A 16,976-nucleotide genomic window follows, 5' to 3' on the forward strand; every position below is an offset into this window, starting at 1 on the left:
CTGGCTTCATTAAAGGCAGTTGGATTCTCATTTCTTCTGCAACTAATCTCTCATGGCATGCACTGGCTCATTTCCTACAGGCCCGCAATAGCCAGGGCTGGGCCAGGCTGAAGCCAGAAGTTCAAAATGCAATCTGCCTCCCTGATATGGTTGGCAAGGGTTCAACCACGTGAACCATCACCTGCGGCCTCTCAGACTACATACCAGCAGGATGTGGGGATCCAGAGCCTGGGACTCTGAGATGAGGTCCTGGCATCCCAAGTGTTGTCTTATCTGCTGTGTCAAAGACCCATTCCTGTATCTTTTTAAAATGTCAAATTTTGTAGCATAGTGGGTATAGCTGCTGTCTGAGATGCCAGCATCTCATATGGGCACTGGTTCAAGTCTCAACTTTTCCACTTCTGTTCCAGCTGTCTGCTATATGCCTGGGAAAGCAGCGGAAGATGGCCCAAATCCTTGAACCATTGCACTCACCTGGGAGACCCAGAAGAAGCTCCTGGATTCTGGCTTCCTCCTGGCCAGCCTTGGCCATTGTGGCCATTTGGGGAGTGAGCCAGTGGATGGAAGATTCTCACTCTCTTTCTCTCTCTCTAGCTGTGCCTTTCAAATAAATAAATCTCCTGTCAAGTTAAGTTTTTCATATTTATGCCTTAAAATTGTTTGGAATTTACTTTGGTGTGAAGAAGGATCCTAATATTTTTATCTACATAGATGACTTGTTATTTCAATGCAAATATTAAATAGATAATATTTTCTTAGGATTTTTAATGCTTCTGCCATATACCACGTCCCAAATTCTATATGATTCTGTGTTTGGCCTCTTTCTACCCATCAGTCTCTCTGTCCCTCTCAGCAACAAAATACCACTCTGCTTGAGTGATCACAGCCTTAGAGTAAGTCCCAAAATCTGATAAGTGGAATGCTCCACCTCCTTGACATTAAGGCTATTGGTTTTGTCACAGGTATTTAGGGGCAGATGTCATGTTTTTTAAAAAAGGCAAAGTTTTAAAAACCTCTTAGTGTTAATGGAATCTTAATAAATTCGTTAATGACTTTGGGAATGATGGGCATCTCTCAGATGTTGAGATTTCCACCCATGAACCTATGCTATTTCTCCATTCATGTCCCTCAATGCAATCTAATAATTATCTCCATAAAGATTTCCACTTAGACCTATTTGCTTTTCTTGTGTTTTTGAATGGGTTCTTCGTAAAATTAGATTTTTAATTTGATATGTGAGAACTCTCTTCATTGCCAAATATTGATTTTTTTAAAGATCTTTTTCCCTCCAGGACTTCTTATTACCTGCAATATATTGAAGTGAATTTCCCAAGTGGAAACTTCAAGTGGAAATGTAACATGAAACATATCCTAGATTGTTTGACTTTAAAACCCATCTGAACAGATATGTTAGACACTGAATTTATTTCTTACGGGTGACTAAAGATAGTTACGTAAGCTGTATATACTTAGAGCAGGAGGCAAAGTCAGAGTACAGAATCATTGCTCTGGAAGCCCCGCACTGACCTTCAGAGGTGGAGCAAACGCTGGGTCTGCTCAGCTTAGATCATTGCCTGGGAATCAAAAGAACATTACTCAAGGAGACAGCTTGAAAAATGCAATGTTTTATTACATATGTCATGCAGTTCTACTTCCAGTTTTTATATAGAAATAGATTTATCTGAAATTGCAATAAGAGTCAAATTGTATGCACCCAGGAGGAAGTAACACAGAGGAAGTACTTGTCCATCACAGAAAGCAGCCAAACAACAAGGAGGAAGTGACCCTCTGCCATGTGCCAACCCCCAACTGGGTATATAAGGGCCCCCCTAGCAGGGGGAGGCAGCAGACCTCCCTGACCTCTCCCGAGTCCTCTCTCCTCACTGCACTGAGTCCTCTCTGCTGACACCATGGGGTGCTGTGGCTGTGGTGGTTGTGGTGGCTGTGGCGGCTGTGGTGGCTGTGGCAGCTGCGGTGGCTGTGGTGGCTGTGGCAGCTGTGGCAGCTGTGGTGGCTGTGGTGGCTGTGGTGGCTGTGGCAGCTGTGGTGGCTGCTGTGGTGGCTGCTGTGGGAGCTGCTGTGGTTGCTGCTGCTGCCCCACTGTGTGCTGCTACCGCCGCACCTGTTGCCATCGCTCCTGTGGCTGTGGCTGTGGCTCTGGGAAGGGCTGCTGCCAGCAGAAGTGTGGCTGTCAGAAGCAGTGCTGCCACTAGGCGCTCGGCCTGGCCTCCGGTAGAATCTGCCGGGATTTCGCTTGCCCGCCATTAGTAAACTTCCTTCCGGGCCTCTCCGCTGCTCTTGCTGTGACTTAGAAGTCACTCAAGGCCTGTGGACGTGACACTCTCCTCTTGTCACATCACAAATCCACCATTTCCAAATATGGATTGATCTTGATGTGAACAATGACTCCTACGAACACGAGAGGCAGCCCAGCTGTTGGAGACTAGGCCCATGTGGAACAGATGGAAAATGGACTCGTCATTGCTGAATTCTGTGTTTTTCTGTCCTTCAGCTCCCATAGTTCTTCTCATTGTGCTGCACCTTCATGCCATTTGCACTATGTTCTTATATCCAGCTCTTCTATGTAGCTGAACATTCAATGTATAAATAATGTACCACAAATTGATGGCTGAAGGTCTATTTTTTTACTTTTATTTACTGTCTTGCTATGAAAGGACCAATTGTACTCTATAAGTTCATTCAAGTTAAATAAAGAAACCCTTGTTGGGAAGAATTACTCCTATTGTTGTATTCATTTCTCTTACAATCAAAGTCATGCTGAGATGCATCATAGACCCAATACCCAGGGCAGAAACACTGTCTCACTTAGGAGCGAGTCTCAGAGGCTCCTTATTAATCCAAGTTCAGTTTCTTACTGTTTGTGACACTCATTTCTTCAAAGTCAATGGGGATACTATCATTCACTCCAAAAACTCCTGGATAAAGTGAGATGCTCAAAGCTCCTCTCTCCACCTGTCCCTCTTAGCCCTGACACTAAGGACTTGATTATGATTTGCTCATGCTCACTCATCTGTCTGCTTTGTCCCATCTCCATCCTGGACACTGGTGAGTTCCTTTCATCCACAAACATTTCCTTCTCGCTCCAGTGCTAGCACACTCTGGCCCAACCCTACCTGTCTTCTGGTAGTTGTCACCTTCCCACTACTCCCCCACTTCACTTTTCCCCAGTAATAGCTATGGTTTAGACCAGCTCACACCCATCCAGGGCTTCTCCTCACACTTGGAATTTATTTATTTATTTATTTATTTATGACAGGTAGAGTCACAGAGAGAGAGAGAGAAAGGTCTTCCTTCTGTTGGTTCACTCCCAAAATGGCCACAATGGCTGGGCTATGCCAATCGGAAGCCAGGAGCCAGGTGCCTCCTCCTGGTCTCCCATGTGGGTGCAGGGGCCCAAGCACTTGGGCCATCCTCCACTGCCTTCCCAGACCACAGCAGAGAGCTAGAACCCGGCACCCATATGGGATGCTGGCGCCGCAGGTGGAGGATTAACTTAGTGCGCCATGGCGCCGGCCCCAGGGATTTATTGTAATAACTTCTCTCTTCCTACAAGGCCCTACATGATCCAGCCCCTGTCCATCTGGCCAATGGTCCCTGCCACCCACATTTGCCTCCTTTCGCTTTCTCAGACACGTAAAGCTTGTGTCTCCTTCAATGCCTTCACCCTTGCCATCCTCTCTGCCTGCAATAACCTTCCCAGATCTTTGTACAACTGACACCTGCTCAACTTTCAGGCTAAAGTCAAATCTCAGTTTCCCAGAGTGGTCTTTCCTGACCAACCAGTCTGAAATTGCCCTTGGGTTATGTTGTTTGTAGACACCTGATATCTGCTTGTCAGTTGGTCATGCTCATTTCTTTCTTTCCTTCTCCCATGAGAGCTACACCTGCTCTGCCCATTCACTGTTCAAAGCTGTGTGCAGGCGCATACTCATTAAATTTCCATTCAATGAATACAGGAAACCCCTGTGAGGCTTTATAGGACTGGTCCTTTTCCCAATCATTCTATTACTCCTCGCCTGTAAAAGTCCCTGCCTTTTGCATCTTACTGTTATAGTGCCAATTTAACACATGTGCCTGCTAGAACACCTTGAAGTTCTTGAGGGCAAGAACCATATGTTTTTGTTTTGAATTCCTAGGTCCTTTCTGAGTATATGGCATCAATTAATATTGATGAGTGACTTCACCCTCTATCCAGGAGATGGTAGCAGGTGGTCATGTCACCAAGAATCCATTCAAAGCCATTTACAGAACCAGCAATGATGGGTACTGGACGGTGTCTTATGTGAGGCCCCTGGGGTCAGTCAGAGAAGACCTAACACTTCCCTTCTCGATAAGGTATGCAATTCAGCTGTGTCATTAAACGTCAGGCCAGTGAGGTGCTACACAAAAAGCTCACAAACCAAAGCAGCAAAGCTATAAACTAAAGCACAAATGTACTTTCCAGAAGTATTTTGGATTGAAACCTAAAAAAAAAAAAAAAAAAAAAAAGACACGCTATGTAAAACAGCAGAGCAAGGAAAGCCTCAGAATACAGGAAATTGCATTCAAAATAAAATCAGTGATGTCCAAAAGGGACAGCCAAGTGATCTCTGGGGTCTGCCAGTTTCAAGTCAACAGAGCAGGTCATGGAAAGTCATCTTGAAAGCACACATTTCCCTTAGTCCCTGCTATTAGAAAATCATGCTAAAAATCACACTAAAAAACACACATAGTCTGGCACTGGGGCACAGTGTGTTAAGCTACCACTTGCATGGCTGGCATCTCATACTGGAGTGCTGGTTCGAGTCCTTGCTGCTCCACTTCCAATCAAGCTCCTTGCTAATGTGCCTGGGAAGACAGCAGAAGATGGCTTAAGTGCTTGCCCCTTCCACTCAGGTTAAGACCAGGATGGAATTCCTAGTTCCTGCTTTCAGCTTGGCCCAGACCTGGCTGTTGCAGCCATTTGGACGGTAAACCAGTGGCTGGAATCTCTCTCTCTGTCTCTGTCTCTCTCTTTCCCTCTCACTCTCTCCCTCTGACTCTACCTCTCTCTGTTGCTCTGCATTTCAAATAAATAGATATTTAAAATAAAAATAAATAAAATGCTGATGCTCTTAAAAACACTCGAGGGAATCTCTAATTCATGTAGGGTTTTTATTGTCTAAAGAGTGTGGACACCTCATAACACCCTCTGTCCGTCAGGTTTGCAACAGGCTGGAAACTCGGCCTCCAGGGAGAAGACTGCCTCCCCTCCGAGCCTGTGTCTGTAGACGATGGACCCACTGTGCCCAGTCTGCAATGGCTGTACAGCACTGCTAGCCACAGGGGGCAGCTGCTTTGTTCAGTTCAACCAGCAGCCTCTTGATCCTGGGGTAAAAAGTTTGCCAGCAGGACCAAAGCAAGAACAGAGACACACCTCTTCCCTGGGACTCCAGGTCTTCAAAATGGCTTTTGAATATGTTTCAAGGAGGATGTTAATGGATATGTTTGTCTCTTTGAATTCTTCTGACACCGAACAGGATAAAGAATTAGAAACTAAGGGCCATTGAAGGGAACATAAAACAGGTGTCTGGGTAACATTGCTAACACAGCAGGTAGGACCAAAACTTCCATCAAACACGTCTCGATGAGAGCCAGAGAACGTGGGCCTGAGTACTTTTACCCAGAAATAACCAGCTCTGTAATTGTCCCTAACACTGTGAGAATACTGTGTAGGAGGCTGTAATTGCCACTGGCAGCTCTGAGCTGTCTTTTGAACTTGATGTCAGAAAAGAGCCTGGGTGTTGTTATAAGATTGATGGACAAGGTTGGATCAGAGGACTCAAGGGGAGGATGGTGTGCAGTGGGGAGTGCAAACAGGTCATTGCAGGGATCACATAAAGCGAAACCTAAGGGCAAGTGACCCATCTCATTATTTGTCTCTTTCTTTATACAGGAGAGGGGGCCTTGGAACAAACATCCAGTGTGAGTGGGAGACTGGTTTTGCGCACATTACTGTGCAACTCTCTGCTTGTTGGTACTCACAGAACCCCTGTTAGCCTCTATTTCTTCCCTGTAAACACTGGAGGTCAGACTTGCCCAAGAGTCCCTTCTGGCTCTTAAATTCTCACGTGGGCAGACGTTGTGCTACCTGTAACACTGGCATCCCACATGAGCACCTGTTCAAGTCCTGACGACTACACTTCCAATCCAGGTCCCTACTAATGCACATGGGAAAGCATCAGCCAAGTACTTGGGGCCCTGACACCTATGTGGTAGATCTGAATGAAACTCCTGGCTTCAGCCTGGCCCAGCCCTGACCGTTGTGGGGAAGTGAACCAGGGGATGGACGATCTCTCTCTCTCTCTCTCTCTCTCTCTCTGTCTTCTTGTCTCTATAACTCTGCCTTTCAAATAAATAAGTCTTTCAAAAAACTCTCATATGGGTTCAATAGTACTAGAAAATGGCCCATTCTAACCAAAAAGCATTCCCTAGATTTATTCTTATCAAGGGAGTTACTGAAATGTCTAAAAGGATAGAAACTGTTATTTCTATTTGACCTGGATTGAAGACCTGATTTTCATTACTTTGATACATACAACTACTGTGTAGAATGATTCCGGACAAATTCACTTTCATGGTGAGGAGTTAAGCAGCTAATACCAGGATCGCAACTTAAATTAATATAGATCCAAACCCTTTTTTAAAAATGCTTATTTTCATCTACTTGAAAGACAGAGTAAGAGATGGATAGATGAATGGATGGATAGATGAAAGAGAAAGAGAGACAGAGAGATAACTTGGGCTGGGCAAAAACCAGGGGCCCAAAACTCCATCTGGGTCTCCAATAAAATAGCAGGAATCCAAGCACAATGTTTCTATGTAGTGTGAAAATATATGCTTTTTAATATAGTCATAAAATTTACTGTTGAATTTCAGTCACTTATTAAGCTCTTTCATTTGTAGACTGGCCACGTGAAACTTTCTTTTCTCAAGATGCTAAGATGTATGTCATGTAATACCACCAGAATGTCAATTCCCTAAGAAGATGGAACATCTTCCTCCATATACTTTTTAATCTTTTTTCACTTGAGATATTATCTTGGAGTCTTAGCAGAAATAATTTCAGAGTTTTTAAATGCTATTTTTATCTCAAGTACTTTTTTAATACTTAAGTTTATAGATAACCTTGATTACCCCAAATGCTGCATCATATGTACTATCCAAGTCCTGGATCCCAAACGAGGCCAGATAAGGTAAGGTAGGGGGTGTCCTCTGGGGTGAAGGTGAACAGGAGATTCATGTCAAGGACTTAGTAGGTGAGAAGGGTCAAACCAAGAGTTTCTGGAAGTGCACTAAACAAGGATGACGCAGCTAGATGGAGGCCAAAGGCAAAGTCAAGAGAAACTAAGTCATGTGCCAAACCAAAAGGGTAGTTAATAGTGGACGGGAAGCCCCTCCCTCACCAGAGCTCAGCTCCATAATGGTAAGGCTCTTGGCTTTTGTCTTTATTGCTCTTTGCCCCAACATGGGGTGACTATTCAAGACCTATTTGCTGAATGAATGAATGTAAAACTGAGAGCCTAAAAGGGAGATGCAGCAGCTGAGAGAACAGTATTCTCACCGCCACATATTGAGGGTACTGGGGAGAAATGGCCAAGGGTTTAGTCTATGTGCTTGTGATCCATGCAAGTAGACACCTTGGGGATAAGTGAGAACATAAGTTATCATTTGAACACATGACCTACGGCAGCAGGAATAACTGCCAATTCTCCAACAGTTGACATGTAAACATGAATTCTCACTCTGCAGCAGCATGTATGGCACAGCCTAAAAGGCATGTATACAGATACATTCTTACATTGGTTTATGTGTTCTTTGAATTTCTCATGAAAGAGGGAGGAGTGGGGTTTTCAGATTTGGCAAATAAACAATAGGATATCCAATCAAATTTGAATATTAGGTAAACAATGAAGGAATGTGTGTGTCTAAAATATTGAATGGAACATTTCTAATAAAAAACTATTTGCTATTTTTAGGAAATTCAAAGTAAACTGATCCTCCTGTACTTTATTATCACACATTTTCAGATGAGAACACTAAGGTTCCATACACGTATCAGCCCCTACGTCCTGACAAACAGTAGTTACTAGGCCAGGATCCGCATACCCTGGAAGTGGGCCTGGGCTGCTTGGGCAGAAATATCTAGACTCCCTGACTGCCTGGAGCATGGTTTAGAAGGAGGGATAAAAACTGGAGAGAGGATATACATCATGAATTCCTTGCCTATTTGTGCGAGATTGGTTAAAGAGGAAGGTCAGAGTGCTGCATCCTACGGCCCAGGATCAAGGACAGGTGTCCCTCACACCAAGATGAAGCTTTAAAATCCCTGTCTGGGTTATTACTGGGTTGATCTCTACTCTTTGCCTTTTCTCTTGAGTACAGGGCAAGTTTACCTATGTCTTCATATATTTCAAGGTTGGAAAACTGTGGTCTACTGTTAAGATCTGGTATGGGGCCCATTTTAATAGTTTTATTGGAATATAGCCTCGACCATTCACTTACATAGTATATGAAATCCATGCAGAACTTGTTCATAATACATATTTTAATGAATTTTTAAAGACCCATAATAATGCAGATTTCAAAATTTTTATATAAAAACTCATTTTTAGCCCTATTTTTCATGTAAATAAGTAAATCTTTAGAAAATGAAATGAGCAGAGGGAGAAGAACAGTTTCCAAGTAGGAAATACTTTGTATTTACATAGCAATTAAGAAATGTGCTAAGGACATGAAAAGCCAAATCCAAAAAGAACTAAAACAAGAAAATTAACATTTGAAAAATAGCGCCTTTAGCAGTTCAGTAACAACAACTGGTTTTTCTTATAATAATGCATAAAACTACTAAAAATCCTGCATGGTAAGGATCAAGGAAAATGAACATTCATACCCTAATGGTAGGAATCTAAACTTAGTAAATGTCTTTGGAGAGCAATTTGGGATAATGAAGTATTTATTTTGAAAAGTAACACTAAGTACACACATACACAGAGATTTATGTATAAGGATTTTTATTAAAATATTATTGGGGATCAGGCATGTAGCCTAATGGTTAAGATGTCTACACCATACATGAGAGTGTCTGTATTTGCTCCTGACTCCTGTTCCCCGCCAATGTAGACATGGGAGGGAGTAGTGATGGTTAAAATAATCCGGTCCCTTGCATCCAAGACAATACGTGGATTGAAATGCCTGCTCCTGGCTCTCGCTTCGTCCCTAGCCCTGGTCATTGCAGGCATTTTGCGAATGAATGCATAGTTGAAGCTCTTTATCCCTCTCAAATAAATGTCTCTGCCACTTTGACTTTCAAATAAATAAATCTTTTAAAAAATTTTAACCAAATTTGTACTAATACTGACTAGAAATAGGCCAATAGGGAAGTGTTTAATAAATTACTGTATAGCTATGTTGTTGAATACTATGTATGTATTAAAACCTTGTTTTCCCAAATATAATCATTTTACATTGTTGTGTAAGATGTATATACACATACAAAAAGTGACATTGTGGACAATCAAAATTTATATATTTGTATTTACCTAATTATCTAGAGTGGAAGTCAGCAAAATTTGTCTGTAAAGGGATATTTGGGTTCGTGGGCCCTACATCTGTCACAACCACAGTTTTCATTGTTGCAGGCCAGAGTTTCATGGACAGTAAGTGAAAAACTGGTGCAGCTGTGTTCAGTAAAATATCACTTGCCGAATCAGGTGGCCAGCAGGTAGCACGGTGCACTGACCTGTCATCAGCTGGACCTGTACTATTTGTATAGTCAAGCAGATAATGATGCCTTTTGGTGATTTCAGAAGACTTAGGAAAACAGAGAACTGAAACCTATCTGCATTATCCTCTCACAGGTATATGTTGTTCTTTTTAAGTGAATCGTGATTCTTTAGGACATTTATGCTTCTCTTTATTCTTTACATGCATTATGACTTGTTCCCTCTCAGGAAGTCTTTCCTACTTTTCCAAAAACAAATGCTGATTATTTTCTGCTCATATTCTGAAGACTTCTGTGAACACAGAATCAAACCATAGTAGCTAAGGACTTGGTGAGCTCCGTAATGAGTTTGTTGAGGATTTTCTAAATCAGTGAAGTGGGCAACCTTGCCAAGCTCTTAAACACCTCAGCATGCTGCCAGCTCTTCTAGTAAATTGCCACTTCAGGCCTCACTGTCTCCTCACACAGATGGCTCGCCTCCTCCCAACTGCAGTAACAGAGTGCTTTTCCAGGCCCACAAGGCTGCTTGAACAGCATACACATTTCAGAACACAGTCGCTGGGTCTTCCCGTCTGCTGACAAAGGTAGCATGTTCTCTTTACATTAATGGAGAGAACCTGCTACTCTTGACCTATTCCTTTCTCCCATGTACTCAAGTCTCAGACCTTCCATTCATCCGACTACCTCTGCGACCACTTCCCTCCCTTCATTATAAGGCAACCTCATCCCTTTCAAAATCCATCCATCTGACTTCCTTCTACTTCTTCACTTTCCTGGAGTATGAACACTGCTATCGTGTTGGGCTTCATATGCATGACCTCTAAATTCCATGAGAACTGTATTGCTACCCAATCAACACAAGACTTCCGCTCTGCTGACACTCATAATAACCATCCCCCAAAGTTAAAAAAATTATGAAGCTTACAATGAAAATACATAGGTGAAGATTTATACATTGGCTTAGAAAAGGGTTTCTTGAGAACAAATTCAGTTAGAAACTATTGAAAAGAGGAACAGATTTAACTTTATAAAAACAAGATTTCCGTACATAAAAAAATCGCAAAATACATAATACTGTTTTTATTCAATATACAAAAAGATCTGAAAACCAACTTTCAAAAGATGAGCATAGTAAAAAAGAGGGTTGAATCGTATGAAAAACTAATTCACAAGGAATGAAATGATCAACCTCACTAGCAATCCAAGAAATATAAAACAAAATGTAACACCTTTTATTCATCAGATTGACAAAATTTTAAAGTACCCAATGTTATCAGTGCTGTAAAGCAATAAACTCTCTCAAAAATTTGTGGGAACCATAAGTTGGGAAAATTATCTGGATCACTATAATATAAATGCACAGCCTCTGGCCCAGGAACATCCATGACACAGACTAATTCCTGGAACTGCTCTTGGACAAGGATGCCAACAAGTATGTAAACAACCTAAACCTCCAGGCCTGGTTTTCCAAGTAGTTTTCACTGGGACACGGGCAAGCTCATCTACATTTTGCTTAAGGCTGCTTTTGCTCTAAAATAGAGTCCACCAATTGAAGCAGAGACCATATGGCCTGCAAAATCTAAAATATATACTACTCTCTAAGCACTTGAAGTTTGTAAATCATTCATCCATGGAAACAGTGAAGACATTTATGCTTTGAAAAAAAGACACACATAATGCAGCTATTATATATGGCTTCTCATACTACTTCATGATGGGTAAAGGTACTTACTGTATTTTAAAAGCAGATAATATTTAGGGGTCACGTTGTGGTGTAGTGGGTTAAACTGCCACCTTCAAGGCCAATATTCCATATGGGTGCCAGTCTGAAACCTAGCTGCTCCACTTCTGAACCAGCCCCCTGCTAATGTGCCTAGGAAAGCAGCAAGTACTTGGGCCAGTGCACCCATGTGGGAGACCTGGAAAAAGCTCCTGGCTTCTAGCCCATTTAGGGAGTGAACCAGCAGATGAAGATCTTTGTCTCTATTCCTGCCTATACCTGTGCCTTTCAAATAATTTTTTTTAAGTGCAGAAAATACTTATGTAAGCTGCACACAAGGAAAACAGAATGCACACATTCACACTAAATAGTTGGGAAGAAACATTGGCACTCTCAAGGTGATGAGAAGCACATCTTTGGGGTGAGGAACTCTACAAGTTTTCTTCAATGAACACCTTACTTCTGTGAAAGTGCAAAACAACACATCTGTGAAGTGACCACTTTTAAATTTTGCAAGTCAACAGGATACAGGAAGAACAATCCTACACAGTTTCTTTAATATCACCATAGGAATTACGCCCCTCTACAGCAGTTTCCAGTACTTGGGACACACCTGTCAGATGGGTGACACCCATGTCACTCTCCTCCGTGCAGCTGCTGTCCTGCTCATGTGGATATGTCACCAGAAGTACTTAGGCTATCCTCAGGGGCTCCTGTCGCCCGCGGGGTCGCCTTCCCTTTTCATGGTCTGGCTTCAAGGTGACAAGGAAACCTGTGTTCTTCCAATTTCCCTCTCCCACAGTATCCTGCATGGGGAAATCCTGCTGCCTTTACACATCCCTTCACTGCACAGCACCTGACACCTTCTGTGTCTGAAGCCAACACCAGCCAACTCCTTCATTGTTTTTAGATAAAATACTCCGCACAGACTCCTGGTGCCTGGAACACATCTACACATAATACCCTTAAGGGGGAATTTAATCCAAGTGTATTTTTACAGAATCCCTTCTGATGAATTCTTACTTTGTAAGATTCTTCAGTGATTTTAACATAACAAATTAACTTCTGAGTTTTTAGAAGCAACATAAAAAGTGGTTTATCTTACATGCATGGGCCTCAATTACTGCTCCTTGATACTGCTTGCATACAAATTGTCTTCTGTAATTCTGAGATACATCCACGTAAAAGCAATCATGCTAAATGCTATCTATATGCATGTCATAGTAATTCCATTTAGCAGGAGTTAATTTGGTGTCATTTTGCAAAATGCCTTTTTTTAAAGGTTAGCCATTTTTTGAAAAATGTATTTATTTTACTTTCATTACATATATATATTTATAGAAAACTTTTATTTAATAAATTTTGAAAGTACAACTTTTGGATTATAGCAGTTCTTTTCCCCATAACCATCCTCCCACCCGCAAACCCTCCCATCTCCTACTCCCTCTCCCATCCCATTCTTAAGATTAATTTTTAATTATCTTTAGATACAGATCAACTCTATACTGAGTAAAGCTTTCAACAATTTGCACTCACACAGACACACAAAGTATAAAGTACTGCTTGAAGACCAGTTTTACCGTTAATTCTTAGTACAACACAATAAGGACAGAGGTCCTACATAGGGAGCAAGCGCACAATGACTGTTATTGAGTTAACATTTTCTATAATCTGCACAACCTTATATGTAGATATTTCTATTTTACCAGACAAAATGGTTTACAAATGGCTTATCTGCTCTGGATTTTTGTTAAAAAGCAGATTCTGATTTACTACACTGGGATGGAGTCTGAAATTCCAACAAGCTCCCAGCTGACATCCAGGCTGTGGGTGGCCTTAGATGGAACATATATGTTGTAAGACTTCTAACCTGATAGCAATTTGTTGATTTTAAATACAATTACTGGCTCTTAACACTCACACCCCTCTCTATGTTCTTCATGCCACTGAGACCTAGAACAAGTTTTGGTACAAGTACTATTTTCTGTATCACACACATATCCCTTTCTTTAATCATTTGATTAAAAAATTTGCCCAGGGTGTTTGCAAATATTTGTCTGCCCATCCATACAACACCACCATAATATAGATGCTCACCCTCCTTCCTTCTACTTCTCACCTTCCGCTCTGTCTTCACGACTGCTAGTTCTTTCTAAGTGTACTGAGCCATCTATTCTCCTAGAGCTCCATGCCCTGGCCCCGATCTTCTTGTACACACAACATACTTCTTCCAGATTACCATTTCCTTCAAGACACTGCGGCAGAGTGCTCCCGAGCACCTGCTCAGAGCTGGAGACCTGGGTTCAAACCTCAGTTCTGTGCTTACCTACTTAAGAATCGTTTACTTCTTATTTACATTCTTATTTTGTCTGGTAAAATAGAAGTCATACCTACATATCACATTGTCAGAATCACAGGGGATGATGTTAAAAATCATTTAGCAAAATGGTACTAATAATGAACTAGTACTAAATGGAAGCTACCTTGACAATGGCATACAGCCCCTAGTGTGGTTTCCATCACACTAGTAATTCTCAAACATCATCTAAGAAGTCAAATATTGTTCTGCATTTTAAAATATACTATTTCTACATAGGAAAAAATATTAGTTTCTGAATGGGTCACTGACTTGCAATTCCTCAGAAGTTCCCACAGTTCAGGGTGCTGACCATCTTATCTTATTCTGAGAGAACTACCCAAATATATTAACTAAAATAACAAGGCTGAACTGTTCTGCTCTAAAATCATAAGTATTCTACTGTAATATTCTTGTGATATCTGTAGTCTGAACTGTTTAACATTCAAAATGTTTAGTAACCTTAAAAGCTACTGTAGAATAGGACAATTAACATTTGTAGATAGAATGGCGAAGTTAATAGAATTGGTAAAAAATACTGATTCAAGAAGCACAAATTCCATCTGAAAAATAAATACATCGACACAATATATGCAAAGTACCCCATCAAAGAAAAACAGCCATCTCTGCAAATATGGGCAGGGTGAGAAGACCAATTCAACTGGAGGGCCTGAATGAGTTTTTCCTTCAGCTTTCCCCACCCCTAGCCTAATTGTCCATCTGGGAAATGAAACAGCAGATTGAAGATTTCTGTCTCTCCTCTGTCACTCTTTGAAGTAAACCACAAAGTTCTTCATGATAAAAGCATCATTAGCCATAGAAAATCCAAATATGTGACTTGGAATTAAAAACAATATATTGAGAATGTGGTGATTAAAAATATAAATTTCAGTGACAACTCATAAGAATGAAATTGTGAGACAATATATAAACAAAAATAAGCAATGAGGACAACATCGGGAAAAACAATCTCACCATAATCACAAAAAGGGGAGATGAGACACTTTTCCATATTCCTTAGATTAGCATTTATGAAGAGGAATTCCCTTGACAGCTCCTGGAACTTGGAGTAAAAGCGGCCCACACGTCTTCTGCATATTTGTAAAAATTTAAACAATTCCTTTAAATAGTAATTAGTTTAGTGGACATTAATTCCTATAAGCCAACAGTGTGATTAACAAAATTTACTCCAAGGCCAAATCCAAATGAAAAGTTACACACATAGTGAGGCACCCAATTAACATTATGGAAAATCTCAAATGGCCATGAGGAAAAGTGGAATCCAGAAAAGGAGATGTATCAGTTTTTAGGATGTTTATTGTTCACTCGTCAATCCCACTTCTAAGAAAAAATGACCCCAAATCATGTTTAAAAAGATATGTAAAATTACCAACGTTGAAAAGCTAGACAATTTCTCATGCTAATCACAAGGATTCATTACACAATAACTCCATATAATTTCACTGGAAGGGAATGTGGATCTGTGACTGACAAAGAAACCTATGATATACTGAGGAAAAGGGTACAAAATATTAAGTGTGGTATGACCCAATTCTGTAAGTTTAAAATTTACTGTACATTAAATAAGCCACACGTACTTACCTGCATAGGCAGGACCACTAAATTAAAAAAAAAAAAAAGTACTTTCTTGTATTTTAAGATTCTCTACAATTAAAACATTTTAAGTACTTTCTTATATTTTAAGATTCTCTACAATTAAAACATTTTTCCATAATCAGAAACAACTGTATTTCCAATTTGGGAGAAATTGTTACGTGGGAAAAACATGAAAATGTAACTGCTATGATCACAATGCAAAACTCCATGGGGGCAAGCAACAAATAAACATAGTTGGGGGAAAAAGCCAATTTGGGTCATTTGTAGTAGTAAGGCTGCATGCTTGCTTCCCAATGTTCATAAAACAGATGGATAAAAACTCCATATTCCTTACTTATAAAACTGCTGGAATTTCAAAGTAGGGATAAAATACAGATGAACCTTAAAGTAGGACAGGATTCTATTCTTGCCACTTACTGAATAGTTGAATGAGCTTGGTGAAGTGAACACCTTTTCTTGGTAACAAACTGCCTTAAAAGGCGTTTGTGTCCACTAAATAATTATCAGTCACAAGGCACGAAGTGGTGATTAACAAGTGATGTCCATCCTGTTAGTAAGCTATTGTTAATACTTGGCTTTTTAGATCTATGGAAATGTTTCATATGTTTAATCTAATTAGCTATTAAGTTGCAATTTTTAATTCCAATTCAAAAGATAATTACTCTCTAATTTAAATGTATTTCAAATGATGAGAATCTTGTTTTCACATTTGGAAGATTTGAAAGTTGGGGGACTGGAATCAATTAAACTCCCTGCCCAGATGCAGAACTTGATTGCAACAAAGGTCACTCAATTCTGGATCAGCATTTTTCAGTCATAATCCTAAAACGTAAAAAATCATAAGCAAAACATTTAAAGAAAATATAAAACTTTTTTTCATTGAAGAAAAGACTGAAACACTGGCTCCCTCTCGCCCTATCTCATCCTCAATCTGCAACAGTGAAGATACTAAGGAAAGCCGGATTTTCTTTTGGGATCTGGTTGGGAGCTGGGGTGGATCTGTAACCAGTAACAGATACTACTAAAGCAAAATATGAACTGGGGCACTTCACCTTTCAAATTTTTTGGGTTGCAGGTAGCTAAAATTCCATTATAATGCTCTGTGGAAGCCAACCTACACCTGTATTTCGAAAGAAAAAGGAGTTACACTGCAAGTAGCAATGTGTCCTTTTGTTTAAAAATGCAGATACTTGGCAATGTAAAACCCAGACTAAAAAGTGGCCACAGCAGTTATTAATGGTAGTGGAAGAAAAGATTATGATGAAGGTAGTTTACATGATCTATTTTCCATAAATACATAACATGGGGCTGGTGCTATCCTCCGTCTGTGGGACAGCATCCCATATGGGCTCCGGATCTAGTCCCGCTTGCTCCTCTTCCAATCCAGCTCTCTGCTAATGGCCTGGGAAAGCAGTAAAAGATGGCTCAAGTGCTTGAGCCCCTGCACCCACGTGGGAGACTGGGAAGAAGCAGCTGGCTCCTGGCTTCATTGGCAGATCCGACCATTGTGGTCATTTGGG

This window comes from Oryctolagus cuniculus, chromosome 3, assembly GCF_964237555.1.
Source record: "Oryctolagus cuniculus chromosome 3, mOryCun1.1, whole genome shotgun sequence".
Taxonomy (NCBI): Eukaryota; Metazoa; Chordata; class Mammalia; order Lagomorpha; family Leporidae; genus Oryctolagus; species Oryctolagus cuniculus.